This window comes from Schistocerca cancellata, chromosome 1 (assembly GCF_023864275.1).
Source record: "Schistocerca cancellata isolate TAMUIC-IGC-003103 chromosome 1, iqSchCanc2.1, whole genome shotgun sequence".
In the NCBI taxonomy this organism is placed as follows: domain Eukaryota; kingdom Metazoa; phylum Arthropoda; class Insecta; order Orthoptera; family Acrididae; genus Schistocerca; species Schistocerca cancellata.
Window position 1 is genome coordinate 167,122,937 of NC_064626.1, and position 13,842 is coordinate 167,136,778.

Below are 13,842 nucleotides of genomic sequence, written 5' to 3' on the forward strand. Positions count from 1 at the left end.
TATGGTCTACGTGACCCACAAATCACTCTGAGGGATCTACACCGAATCGCCGTTGAGGAATGGTACAATCTGGACCAACAGTGCCTTGATGATCTTGTGGATAGTATGCCACGACGAATACAGGTACGCATCAATGCAAGAGGATGTGCTACTGGGTATTAGAAGTACCGGTGTGTAAAGCAATCTGGGCCACCATCTCTGAAGGCCTCCTTCTATGGTGGTACAACATGCAATGTGTGGTTTTCATGAGCAATAAAAGGGCGGAAATCATGTTTATGTTGATCTCTGTTGCAATTTTCAGTACAGGTTTCGGAACTCTCGGATGATGAAAAACTTTTTTTGATGTGTGTATTTTGCAGCTATGGCTTATTACGCTAATAGTTCCATTATATTCATAACATTTGGCACCTTCCTTCTTTGAAATTGGAATTATTGCGAGTTCTTTCTTCTTTATGCCTGAAGGTCCTGTCGTATATCTTGCTTACTAAGTGGAATAGTTTTGGCACAGCTAGCTCACCCAAGGATCTCTCTAATCCTGAAGCCACCTGTTCTGCTCCAAGTGCCTTGTATCGCGTTAGATCTTCCAGTTTTCCATCAAATTCTTTCAGCAGTATCATATTTCCCATCAATTCTTCATCTGTTTCCTTTACAATATTGTCTTCAGATTCGTTTGTCTTACACTGCCCTTCTGTATATTCCTTCCATCTCTCTGTCCTCCGTTCTTTGCGTAGCGTAGACATCCATTTGACTTTTTAATATCCAAATTAATGCATCACTTTTCTCTAAAGATTTTTTTAAAATTTTTCAGTAGATGACATCTGCCGTTCCCATAGTCAGCACTATTATTTCAGTTCTGCGTTTCTTCTCTAGCAATTCGTGCTTTACCATTTTGCACTATCTTTCGGTCTAACCTTTTACATATCTGTACATGCCGAGTTCAGTTGCTGTTTTTTTATATTTTTGCCCTTCGTCAATTAAATTCAGGTTTCGTGTATGGTCCAAGGACTTCTACTTTACGAAATCCTCGACAACTTTTCAACTTTTCCTGTCCCACATATTTAATTTTTCTGCCTTTCTGGAACATCTTCGGTTTTAATTTGACGTTCATAACCAATAAATTACCGTTAGAGCTTGCATCTGCCACTGGAAATTTTTTACAGTTAAAAACTTGTTTCGAAATTTTCATGCTGACATTATGTAACATATTTTAAAGCTTTCAGTATACCCATGATGTTCAATGAAAGTTATGTTTATCTCCCTTAACTTTCCAAATAATTCTTTTGTTCTTATACATTCTTTCAGTCACATCACCAACTGCATAGCTAGTAGGGATAATAAGTTTACTACTATGATGGGCATTGGCTTTGTTTCCATCTTGGGTACCACACTGCATTCACAACAGTGTTCGTAGCAGCTCACCTGCTTTCTTATATTCTTATTCATTAGTAGACTTACTCATGCATTACCTCTCCTTGATTCTGTTTTTATAACCCTGTACTTACCATAGATGACCGAAATTTCTGTTTTCTCTGACACCATACTTCACAAATTTCTACTACATCTAACTTCAAGCAATCATTTTCACTTTTTAAATTCAATAATGTACTTACCCAATGAAGGATTCCTTTATTCAACTCTGCTACTGTAGACGCCATTTTTGTTTCTGCTGATGGCAACATCCTCTCTAGTAGCCCCGCACGGAGATCGGAATGACGGACTATTTTCCCTTCGGAATATTTTACTCAAGACGATGCCATGAACATTAAGACACATAGTAGAGTGACAGGTCCTCGGCTGAAATTTTCCATTGTTTTTATCCACTCGTAAAACAAATATAATACTGCCAAGTTAACTAACGTTACAAGGCCTGATCAGTCGTTCATCCCGAGTGTTGCCCCTGGAACTATTGAAATGGCTGCTGCTCCTTATCAAGAACCACATGTCTGTCTATGGTTACATCGAAGATATAGCTATCCGTATCTCTGAGACATGGAACGCACCTCAATGGGCAAGGTCAAGGGCTAGTTGGCGGATGACAATTCATTAACAAAGAATTTTTGCGATCATAAGAAACAGGTTGTTGTGTTAATATCATTATACTACGTTTTTAAAGTTTTATCGGCAAATATTCGTGTTGATTTTGTGCTCCTGTAAATGAAATATAAACGAAGCGTATGTTAATACAGCGACAACTAACCTTGCTAAGTTTTGAACGTCGTGATAGCCATCATTGTGTATTCTGCAACTGAAGAAAGTATTCACTCCGTATTTGATCCCGTGCCATTGCTATTGAAGCACTTGATGTGGGGCCTGTTGTTTGGCTTCCTAAGAACGGCTTATCACTCTGGGAAAGAGTTCAAAATTTACTCACATATAGAAGAGTCGGTTTTGATATTACATTTTGAAATCTGAATTTTATGTCTTTCCTCAATTATTTATCAGAATTTCATTATACTATTTTATGTAAATAATTACACTTTGTTAAATTCGTCTCTGTACCTGGATGGTTCGAAAATTTTGAAACGTAGCCACCCAAACATATAAAGTCTGTTGCTTGTTCTGTTACTTCGGTATTGATTGAAATTTTTATTTTTGAGTAATTTTTCCGGTAACAGCCTTTTAGTTCCACAAGATTTCGGCATTGCAGCCTGATCTCATCGACTTCTTTCCACGATATTTCGGCTGACAACCTTACAGCCATCTTCAGGCGAGTGTTTGACACTGGAGATTGCTAGTGCAAGTCGCTCTATTTATACGTAAAAGTGCCGCAGGCGCGCATGCGCAAGTTACCGTAGCATGCGCGCCACCTGTCGATTCCAAGGCCCTCTACAATATTACTGCATCTATGGAGCGCCAACGAATGCGTGAAAAAATAAAACGTGCACGCAGACGTGTCCAAAACAATAAAATGCAAAATTTCAATATTAAAATTAAAATTACTTGTCGCTTGACATGTCAGAAGCCATAAAAAGTTTTCTTTTGGTTGAAATTAAAGAAATCAACCTTGCGAGTGTGGGAAAGCCTACATTGGTCAAACCACACGCACAGTACACGACCGCTGCGTTGAACATGAGCGCCACACTCGCCTTTTACAGCCCAGTAAGTCGGCCATAGCCTAACATTGTATTTCCACAGGACATACTATGGATTATTCGGCCACGAAAATCTTGGCCCCATCGAGATCCTTCTGGGATTCAGTTGTAAAGGAATCCGTGGAAATACGTTTAGCGGAAAATCTCATTAATCGTGATGGCGGCTTTTTATTGAATAAGGCCTGGGACCCGTTGATTTCTTTAACTTCAACCAAAAGAAAACTTTTTATGGCTTCTGACATGTCGAGCGACAAGTAATTTTAATTTTAATATTGAAATTTTGCATTTTATTGTTTTGGACACGTCTGCGTGCATGTTTTACTTTTTTCATGCATTCGTTGGCGCTCCATAGATGCAGTAATATTGTAGAGGGCCTTCGAATCGACAGGTGGCGCGCATGCTACGGTAACTTGCGCATGCGCGCCTGCGGCACTTTTACGTATAAATAGAGTGACTTGCACTAGTAATCTCCAGTGTCAAACACTTGCCTGAAGGTGGCTGTAAGGTTGTCAGCCGAAATATCGTGGAAAGAAGTCGATGAGATCCGGCTGCAATCCCGAAAGCTTATGGAATACTCGATACGCCGGGAAAATTTCAAAAGTCACAGCCTTTTAGTTTATTTTACGTTGAGAAAATTTCGTACTGTACCTAGTGAGAATATTTTGCAACCTGTATGCACATTTTTGTAAATCATATTCGCTTTCAGCCATTAGTATCTCGTGGTCAGCAGTGTGTTTCTTGCCACACCACCTAAAAGGATTTTTGTCAACTTTTATTCCACGTAAGTTTGTTTCTTTCCAAGGCTGATTTATGTAGTCACTATAGATAATTTGTAGTTGCGGAAATAAATTGCATCCTTGTGTAAGTCCTTAATTAATGTCTAAGGTTTCTGGATATTTTTCATGATTAAATTTATTTTTGATATTGCAAATACGTGTATGATTTTTATTGCCTTGACGACATTATCTGGAAGTCGCTAATTTTTTAATATTCGCCATAGCATACGGCTACTGACTCCACCATAAGGCTGTTTCAGGTCGAAAAATAGCAGAAATAGGGGAATGCTAAGTTCTATTTTTCTGTGTGGATTGTTTATCTAGTAATATGACATATATAACTGACTATTCCTGCTCAGATCCACGTAGTTGCTGTCCTAGCTTCCATTTCACTATTTTATATAATGTTGCTGTTAAACGTATTCTACTTACTGCTATTAGTAGAAAGATTCATCCCCCCTCCTCTTGAAGGTATAGATACTGGCGATTCGCCGTAAGCGTCGTGCAGTCGCCATCTGAAGCCACTCGGCGGGCTATCTGAGAGCGCCTTGCTGCCGGAATAAGAGGCTATGCCCAGCCCGGCCTGGGTGCTTCGAGGACTGCTGCATTCCCCTTTCGCTGGCTTTAATTTGCAGATCTTTTGTTCGCCGTGCACCCTTGTTTCGATGAAAATGATTAATATTTATGAACACCATTTCGCTCTCGACATTTTTTTTTCGTCGTCCAGGAGATCTGTTTTGGCAGGGAACTAGGCGGATGATATTCTCTCGGCAGTGGTTGTATGGCAGGAAGGGGGGGGGGGGGGGGGGGAAGGGGAGGCGGTGGCGGCAGAAGTCTGTTGGAGAGAGAAAGTCGACTGCGGGGATACGGATTATCCGGCATACTAAAGGACGCAGATAATCTGTGACAAGCCTAAAAGAACGCGTTTCCATTACCTCGTGTAAGCATACGTCAAGAGTACATATGTGAAGTACGGGTACAAGTTTGTTATGCGCTGATAAATGTGACGCATTTCATTATTGTTATTATTGTCTGATTTTTACAATAGCAATTTCGGGATAACAAATTCAGTACCCGCAAGATGTAGGAACGTTTAACCCTGTATTAAGTGTATTTCTTCTCTACTATGGAGTTTAACAGTACTCTCAACGATTCTCTTTTAAACGTGTACGTCATACTTCCCTCGTTTATTATCAACCACTAACATTATTAGTTGTTATGGTGGCTAATGATCTTATAAAATGTACACTATAAATCTGATCTTTACTTTGTTGGAAATGCTCAACAAGTTAAATTTTGTGCTTAACATCGGCGTATGCCTATACGTTCTTACATTTTGAATTCTTCTTGTAACATACTTCGCCTAATGTGTATTACAAATACCTCTTAACTGTGAATTTTGTCTTTATATGCAGTCGTAGCTGAAGAAATTGAGTAACATACACATTTTTATTTCAATCTGGGAAAATGGACAACACTGTCCCAGAAACAAATTAAAAATAGTTTCAATTCCCCGATTCCGACCAAAGTCTTAGGAAAATTTTCCTTGGTTATCAGGGAAATTCTGTCGCTGGGAATCCGCTCCCAAATATTCCCATTTGAAATGTTCAATAATAAAATAATTCAGAAACAGTACTTTCTAATTGCATTTTATAAGTTCATCTTTACTTTTTTTTTTTTTTTGGTTGGGTTTAAGGGCGCTCAACTGCTGAGGTCATTAGCGCCCAGTCACTGTTGTTTGAGCACATGGAATCTGGTAAAACTCAAGGGGATGGAGGGGACACCAGAAGGACCCGACAAAGATGCAGACAAAATAAGTAAAAAGATTAAATGTCCTTGGACAAGCCAGTTAAAGTTATAAAACGCAGAATACGAGCAGCTGCTCGAGCGTCATCAGCTAAAACATCCGGTAAAGTAGATGGCAGGGACAGGACAACACGAATTTGACTAAAACGGGGACACGACAATAAAACATGGCGCACTGTTAATGCCTGACCACAAGGGCACTGCGGGGCTGGGTCACCGGAGAGCAGGTAGCGGTGGCTAAACCGGCAATGCCCAATCCGCAACCTGGTCAGAAGGACCTCCTCGCGCCGAGATGGTCGGGAGGATGTTGTCCAAGCAGTTGGTAGCGGTTTTACTGCCCGGAGCTTGTTTCCTTGGAGGGATGACCAAGCATCCCACCACAACGACACAAGCCTCTTACAGACATCCCCACGAACGTCGGATGACGGGACACAATGGGAGGCTGGCCGAGGCAGGAGGACTGCAGCCTTGGCTGCAGCATCCGCAGCCTCATTCCCAGGCACTCCCACATGTCCGGGAACCCACAGAAAGCTGACAGAACCACCGTTATCAGCCAAAGAATGGAGGGACTGCTGTATCCGTTGTATCAAGGGATGGACCGGATAGGGAGCTCCAAGGCTCTGAAGAGCACTGAGTGAGTCAGAGCAGAGTACATATGATGAATGGTGGTGGCGGCGGGCATACTGAACGGCCTGATGGAGAGCAAAAAGCTCGGCCGTAAAGCTGGAACATTGGTCGAGGAGCCTGTATTTAAATGTGGCGGTCCCGACGACAAAGGCACAGCCGACACCATCGTCAGTTTTGGAGCCATTGGTGTAAACAAAGGTGTGACCGGCAAGTCGAGCACGAAGTTCGGCAAACCGTGAGCAATACATTGCAGCCGGAGTACCATCCTTCGGGAGTGAGCTGAGGTCGAGATAAATATGAACCGGAGCCTGGAGCCAAGGTGGTGTCGGGCTCTCACCCTCTCTGAAGGTGGTAGGGAGGGCAAAATCCAATTGTCGAAGCAGGCGACGGAAGCGGACTCCGGGGGGCAGCAGGGCAGACACATACAACCCGTACTGACGGTCGAGAGAATCGGCGAAGAAGGACTTGTAAGAGGGGTGGTCGGGCATAGACGACAGCCGGCAGGCATACCGACACAGCAGTACGTCGCGCCGGTAGGTCAACGGTAACTCGGCAGCTTCAGCATAAAGACTCTCGACAGGACTAGTGTAGAAGGCTCCGGTCGCAAGACGTAACCCCCGATGGTGGATGGAGTTGAGCCGGCGTAAGAGGGACGGCCGAGCGGACGAGTAGACGAAGCTCCCATAATCCAGCTTCGATCGGACTATGGACCAATACAAGCGAAGCAGGACAGTGCGATCCGCTCCCCAAGATGAACCGCTAAGAACTCTGAGGACATTAAGGGAACGTGTACAACGGACCGCCAAATAAGAGACGTGTGGAGACCAACACAGTTTCCTGTCCAACGTGAGCCCTAGAAACTTAGTTGTGTCCACGAATGGGAGAACAACGGGACCGAGATGTAAGGATGGCGGAAGGAACGCTTTATATCGCCAAAAGTTGATACAAACCGTCTTTTCTTCAGAGAACCGGAAGCCATTTGCCACGCTCCATGAGTAGAGGCTGTCTAGACAACGCTGAAGGCAGCGCTCCAGGAGGCATGTTCTCTGGGCACTGCAGTAGATCGCGAAGTCATCGACAAAGAGAGAGCCTGAGACATTAGGTGGAATGCAATCCATAATGGGATTGATCGCGATGGCAAAAAGGGCTACGCTCAAGACGGAGCCCTGAGGCACTCCGTTCTCCTGGAGGAAGACGTCGGACAATACGGAGCCCACACGTACCCTAAACTTTCGATCCGTTAAAAAGGAATCAATAAAAAGGGGCAGGCGACCGCGTAGGCCCCACCTGTGCATAGTGCGGAGGATACCTCCTCTCCAACAGGTATCATAAGCCTTCTCCAAGTCGAAGAACACGGCTACCGTTTGGCGCCTTCGCAAAAAGTTGTTCATGATGAATGTCGACAAGGTCACGAGGTGGTCAACAGCGGAGCGGCGGCGACGAAAGCCGCATTGGACATTAGTAAGTAGCCGTCGAGATTCAAGAATCCAGACTAACCGAGCATTAACCATGCGCTCCATCACCTTACAGACACAGCTTGTAAGAGAAATGGGGCGGTAACTAGAAGGAAGGTGTCTATCCTTCCCGGGTTTGGGTATAGGAACAACAACGGCGTCACGCCAACGCATGGGGACTTGACCTTCGGTCCAGACGCGATTGTTGGTACGGAGAAGGAAGCTTTTGCCCGCCGGAGAAAGGTGTGCCAGCATCTGAACGTGAATGGCATCCGGCCCCGGAGCAGAGGACCGGGACAGTGCAAGCGCACGTTCGAGTTCCCGCATAGTAAAGGGGGCATTATAGGTTTCCAGATTCATCGAGTGGAAGGAAGGTCGCCGAGCCTCTTCTGCCTCTTTCCTGGGAAGGAAGGCAGGATGGTAATGGGCGGAGCTTGAAACCTCCTCGAAAAAGCGGCCAAAGGCGTTGGCGACAGCCACCGGATCAACAAGGACCGCATTACCTGAGGTCAGGCCAGGTACCGAGGAGTGGGCCTTAATACCCGACAGCCGGCGCAGGCTACCCCAAACGACGGAAGATGGAGTAAAACTGTTAAAGGAGCCGGTGAAAGAGGCCCAACAAGCTTTTTTGCTGTCTTTGATGACTCTACGGCATTGCGCTTGGAGTCGTTTGTATTCAATACAATTCGCCAACGTAGGATGGCGGCGAAAGGTGCGTAAAGCACGTCGTCGAGCACGGATAGCGTCCCTACAAGCCTCGTTCCACCAGGGGACGGAAACGCGACGTGAAGAAGTAGTACGAGGAATGGAACGTTCGGCAGCATGGATGAGAACAGCCGTGAGGTATTCGACCTGACTGTCACAACTGGGAAAATCGTGGTCCGGAAAGGTCGCCAGGGATGAGTAAAGTCCCCAGTCAGCTTTCAGTATGTTCCAGCTCGAAGGACGTGGGGATGGGGTGTGGTGCAGGAGACGAACGACATAGGGGAAGTGGTCGCTCGAATAGGTGTCAGAAAGGACATACCACTCGAACCGACGGGCAAGAGTGGTAGAACATATCGAGAGATCCAAGTGGGAGAAGGTATGAGTGGAGTCCGAGAGGAAAGTCGGGGTGCCGGTATTGAGGCAGACAAGATTGAGATGGTTGAAGACATCTGCCAAGAGTGAGCCTCTTGGACAGGATGCAGGAGAGCCCCAAAGGGGATGATGGGCATTGAAGTCGCCAAACAATAAAAACGGCGGGGGAAGCTGAACGATCAGGTGCATCATGTCAGCCCGACTAACGGCAGACGACGGTGGAGTGTAGATGGTACAAACTGAAAAAGTAAAAGCAGAAAGAGTAATGCGGACAGCTATTGCTTGGAGTGGGGTGGTCAATGGGATGGGATGGTAATAGACGTCGTCCCGAATGAGCAACATGACCCCACCATGAGCTGGGACACCGTCCACAGGGGTAAGGTCATATCGCTCCGAGGTATAGTGGGTAAAGGCAATACGGTCAGTCGGGCGCAACTTGGTTTCCTGGAGTCCAAGGACGAGCGGACAGTGCAGGCGGAGGAGCAGTTGTAATTCCTCCCGATGAGATCGAATACCTCTTATGTTCCAATGAAACAACGCCATCGCTAGTCAAAAAGTTGGGGGAACGAGACGGGGGAAGAGCTGGTCACCTCGACGGCCGCGGAGGGCCAGGTTGCGAGGGAACAACGCTACAACCGACGGGAGGCGGGTCCGGTTCCATCGACTGGTCGCCAGCTGCGGCCGCTGTCCCTGGTTGTGTAGGAGGGGCAGCATCATTTGCCGACGAAAGGCCAGCTGAGCGCCTGGCAGCAGAGCGTCCCGGCGAAACTGAGGACGGCCGGGAGCGGCGACTCACGGATGGAGCGTCAGTCGAAACGCGCCGGGGTGGAGAGGGGGATAGAGACTTCTTGGAGGCCTTCTTGGAAGGCCGAGGAGGCACAGGGATGGTGGGCTGGACCCGAAGAAGGTCCTCACGCGCGGGGTCCGTTTTGGAACGCCGGACCTCGGAAGCCGGGGTCCGGAACGTGTCCCCGATGGACGCCTGAGAAGAGGATCGCTTCTCAGGTGGCGTGTGGGGAGAAGGAGGAGGAAGGATGGCCCCTGGGGCAGAGGGGGTGGGGGCCACGGGGGAGGAGGATTTGGAAGGGAGGGATTTGGGAGGCGGAGGCAGAGCCCCCTGATGGGCGGAGGAGGCGGAGGGGGGACAGGAGAGGGGTGAGGATACCGCGGAAGGAGTGGACACAACTGAGGCAAATGAAGTGGTCAATGGCACGGGATGGAGGCGGTCGTACTTCTTCCTGGCCTCAGAATAAGACAGCCGATCCAGAGTTTTGATTTCTTGTATCTTCTTCTCCTTCTGATATGCGGGGCAGTCTGAGGATCTAGGCGAGTGGACGCCACGACAATTAACGCACCGAGGTGGTGGGGTGCATGTATGTTCCTCACGAAGAGGACGGCCACAATCGCCACAGAGGGGCTCAGCCTCACACCGTGACGACATGTGCCCAAAGCGCAAACACCTAAAACAGCGCATAGGAGGCGGAACGTAGGGTCGCACGTCACACCGGTAGCACATTACCTTTACCTTCTCCGGGAGAACGTCCCCCTCGAAGGCGAGGATAAAGGCCCCAGTGTCGATGCGACGGTCTTTGGGGCCGCGCTGGATTCGCCGGACGAAATGCACGCCTCGGCGCTCCAGGTTGGCCCTTAGCTCCTCATCAGATTGTAGCAGGAGGTCACGATGAAAAATAACCCCCTGCGTCCTATTGAGTGCCAGATGTGGGACAATGGAGACTGGGATGTCCCCTAGGCGGTCGCACGCCTGGAGCGCCGCCGACTGTGTGGCGGACGTGGTCTTGATAAGTACGGACCCTGAACGCATCTTGCTGAGAGCCTCGATTTCCCCGAAGATGTCCTCAATGTGCTGAACAAAGAACATGGGCTTGGAGGTGGTGAATGTCCCCCCATCGGTTCGAGAACAGACCAAATAGCGGGGGAAGTACTTCGCTCCAAGCCGGCGGGCCTGTCCCTCCTCCCATGGAGTGGCCAAGGGGGAAGGGGCAGGAGAACCAGAACCAGAAACGGTACTTTTTCTTTTGAAAGACTCGGCCGCAGAGCGACCCGATACGTGGTGACGTTTCATCTGCGAAACGTCCGCCCCGATACCACCCACTCCGACCAGGGGCTCTCCCCACGGGCGCCACCCAGCCGCAGCAAGGGCCACCTGGCAGGATGACCATTGCCGGGAGTCCTGATGCCCCAACGAGACGGGCATCTACTCCTTGGCCGACGTGGGGAGGGTGCAGCTCAGGTATCGGCAGTACGATCCCTGTGTTGTCAGGGGGCTACAACCTAGAGGGTACATGACGACCCCACCACAACGGGCTGGCTACCGTGCTGGATTTCTGGTGCCATGGAAAGTCCATCATGATCGCTGGTGCAGATGGAGACACACTATGGGCGTAACTGGGACAACCCAAAAGGCGTTTAGGCCCAATTTGAGTAATAGTGGGTATGGTTACAACGCCGGTGCAATGCTGAGTGCCAAGGTCTGAGTGCACTTAGGACCAGTGGTACACCACGTAAGGTGTCCTTCCCCAAAAGGCTCGTACTTCTGTAAAAATTTAGAAAAATGGAGGTCAAACCCCAAGGGGGACCATCACATGGAAGGCCGAAACGGTTGAAACTCCTTTTAGTCGCCTCGTACGACAGGCAGGAATACCTCGGGCCTATTCTTACCCCGGACCCGCAGGGGGTGTTCATCTTTACGTTGACTGCACCTGCCAAAATGTCACAAGGATTGTTTCTCATTGTTCACAGAATTTCTGTTTACTTCTGGTGTGGCTTCACAGAAGGGAACGTCCAGACTGGAGCCGTCAACATGCCACCTTTACACACATGAGTCCCGATTTGGTCTGGAGAGTGATTCTCGACGAATTCGCACGTGGAACACGATTTCGGGATCCAAACATAGTGGAATGAGACCGATATCGAGAAGGATCCGTAATGGCGTGGGTAGGGATTATTTTGACAACTGGAACACCTCTTCATGAAGTTGAACTGGTGAATCAGCAAGGTTAGGTTTAACTGGTGTCAGGTACCGGGAGGAGATCTTGGGACCTCATGCGCGGTTGTTGCGAGGTGCTGGTGGCCCAGACTTCGTATTGATCATTCTCGACCTCATAAAGCATGGGTGACTGATGTTTTTTTGGAAACGGAAGACACTGCACACATGGCGTGGCCTGCTGGCTCTCCCGATTTGAATCCCACAGAGCATGTGAGGGTGCATCAGGGAGGCGGGTTGCATCACGTTAGTACCCACCTACCACTCGCCAAGACTTGCTAGCAGCTCTGCAGAAAGATTGGGAGTTACTGTCTCAATATGAGATTGACGACATCATTCACACCATGTCCCGTCGTTGTTAGGCCTGTACTAGTGCCAGAGGTTGTGGCCTCCCCCCCCCCCCCCCCATACTGAACACATTAACCAGTTGTCAGAATGTGTGTGCAGATTCGTTAAGCTGGAAAAAACGAAGAACATTTTTGTGTAATGTTATACCTGTCGCAGTTGATTACGTCCTGTATTGTTTACATTGTTTCTACTTTACTATCACCTGTTTATACTATTTTGTGGCAAAATAATCGCAACCTTGCAAAATTTCCGCGTGTTGTCTTAATTTTGGACACCAGTGTATTTCAACATTTATGGCACACTTTATGTGAGTCAGTTTTAAAAGCATACACTTTAAAGCAATAAAATATTAGGCTAAAAAAATTCTATCCTGGTCTACCTCCTAAAGACGAGAAGGAATCGAACCAGGACCTAAAATCAGTTGTAAGGAAGGCAAGTGGCTGACTGTGAATTATTGGTAGAGTTCTGAAGAAGTATAGCGCTTCTGGAACTCATTTCTTACTGTCCTCTGTCGGTTACGAAAGAATCACGTGCGTCTGGTAACTTGCATAGACTAGCGGAGATGAGGAGGCAACAAGCTGAAGCGGCAAACTGTGGCAGTACTAGATTCCGGAGCTGGAGAGAGTCCAATCATTGCGAAGAATGCCAACGTGGATCGATAGCAAAAGAGGTAAATTCAGTGGTGCTCAGCCATTGAATGTGCTTGTGGCCTGACTGTATGTAGAGTTCAACCTTTCTATTCGCCATGGCAGTAGGAGATGGAGGGTGGCCCATCGTCCTGGCTGCCTTTTACCTCCGGGAAGATACTCGGTACTCAGGTAATAGCAGGCTCGATGGACATGAGGCTGTCCTGGAGGGAGTGGAACGAAGAAGAGTTTTCGTTTCTACCCAGGATTTAACCCCAGACTTTCAGGTCGAGAGTCCAACGCTCTGCCGCGTTAATCGATACCGCAACGGAAAACCAAAATTAATCCAATGTCAACGCAAGTCAAGTCCATAGTGCAAAGAGAGAAGTCTGTAAGCATAATACAATGTGAAAATATGTAGTCCTTGTATTGGAACTGGATGGGCGCCGGACCGAAGGCATCCTGTACAGACGGCAACGAGTGTTTGGCGAGCCACGCGGGATACTAGAACGACTCGTCATAGACAGGAGATGGCTAGCGCCTGGTTGCTGGAAGGAATGCCCCGTTTACCTCCCATTGGCGCCCCGGGTGGAGGTGACCTGAAGAAGCTGACACAAAAACCGCTAAGGTCTTTCGGATACTAAATCCATCCCAAGGGTTTGGGAGTCCCACGTGACGAAAGGAAGACGTCGAAGCAAATGAACCGCTTGTTGCTACATATGTATTCGGTCGGTTCGGTTTGTACGTGCATATTAAGGAAATACTCCGTCATGTTCAGTTCTCTCTATACTACTTGGTTGTAGATCTCTGGACTCTGAGCGTAGAACTTCAGCGTGATTACAGATTCTCGCTGTCTTCATCGTCCGCCTTACTGTAGCTAGGCAAAACTTTTCCGTCCCCCCCGTATGTGATTAGCCTCATGTCATTGACTATGACAGTGTCTGAAGGTAAACTTTTATTTACGTGTTGCTAATATCGTGGAATTCACCGTCTGGCGAAAAAAGTGAAGCACGTGAAGAAAAGGAGGAAACG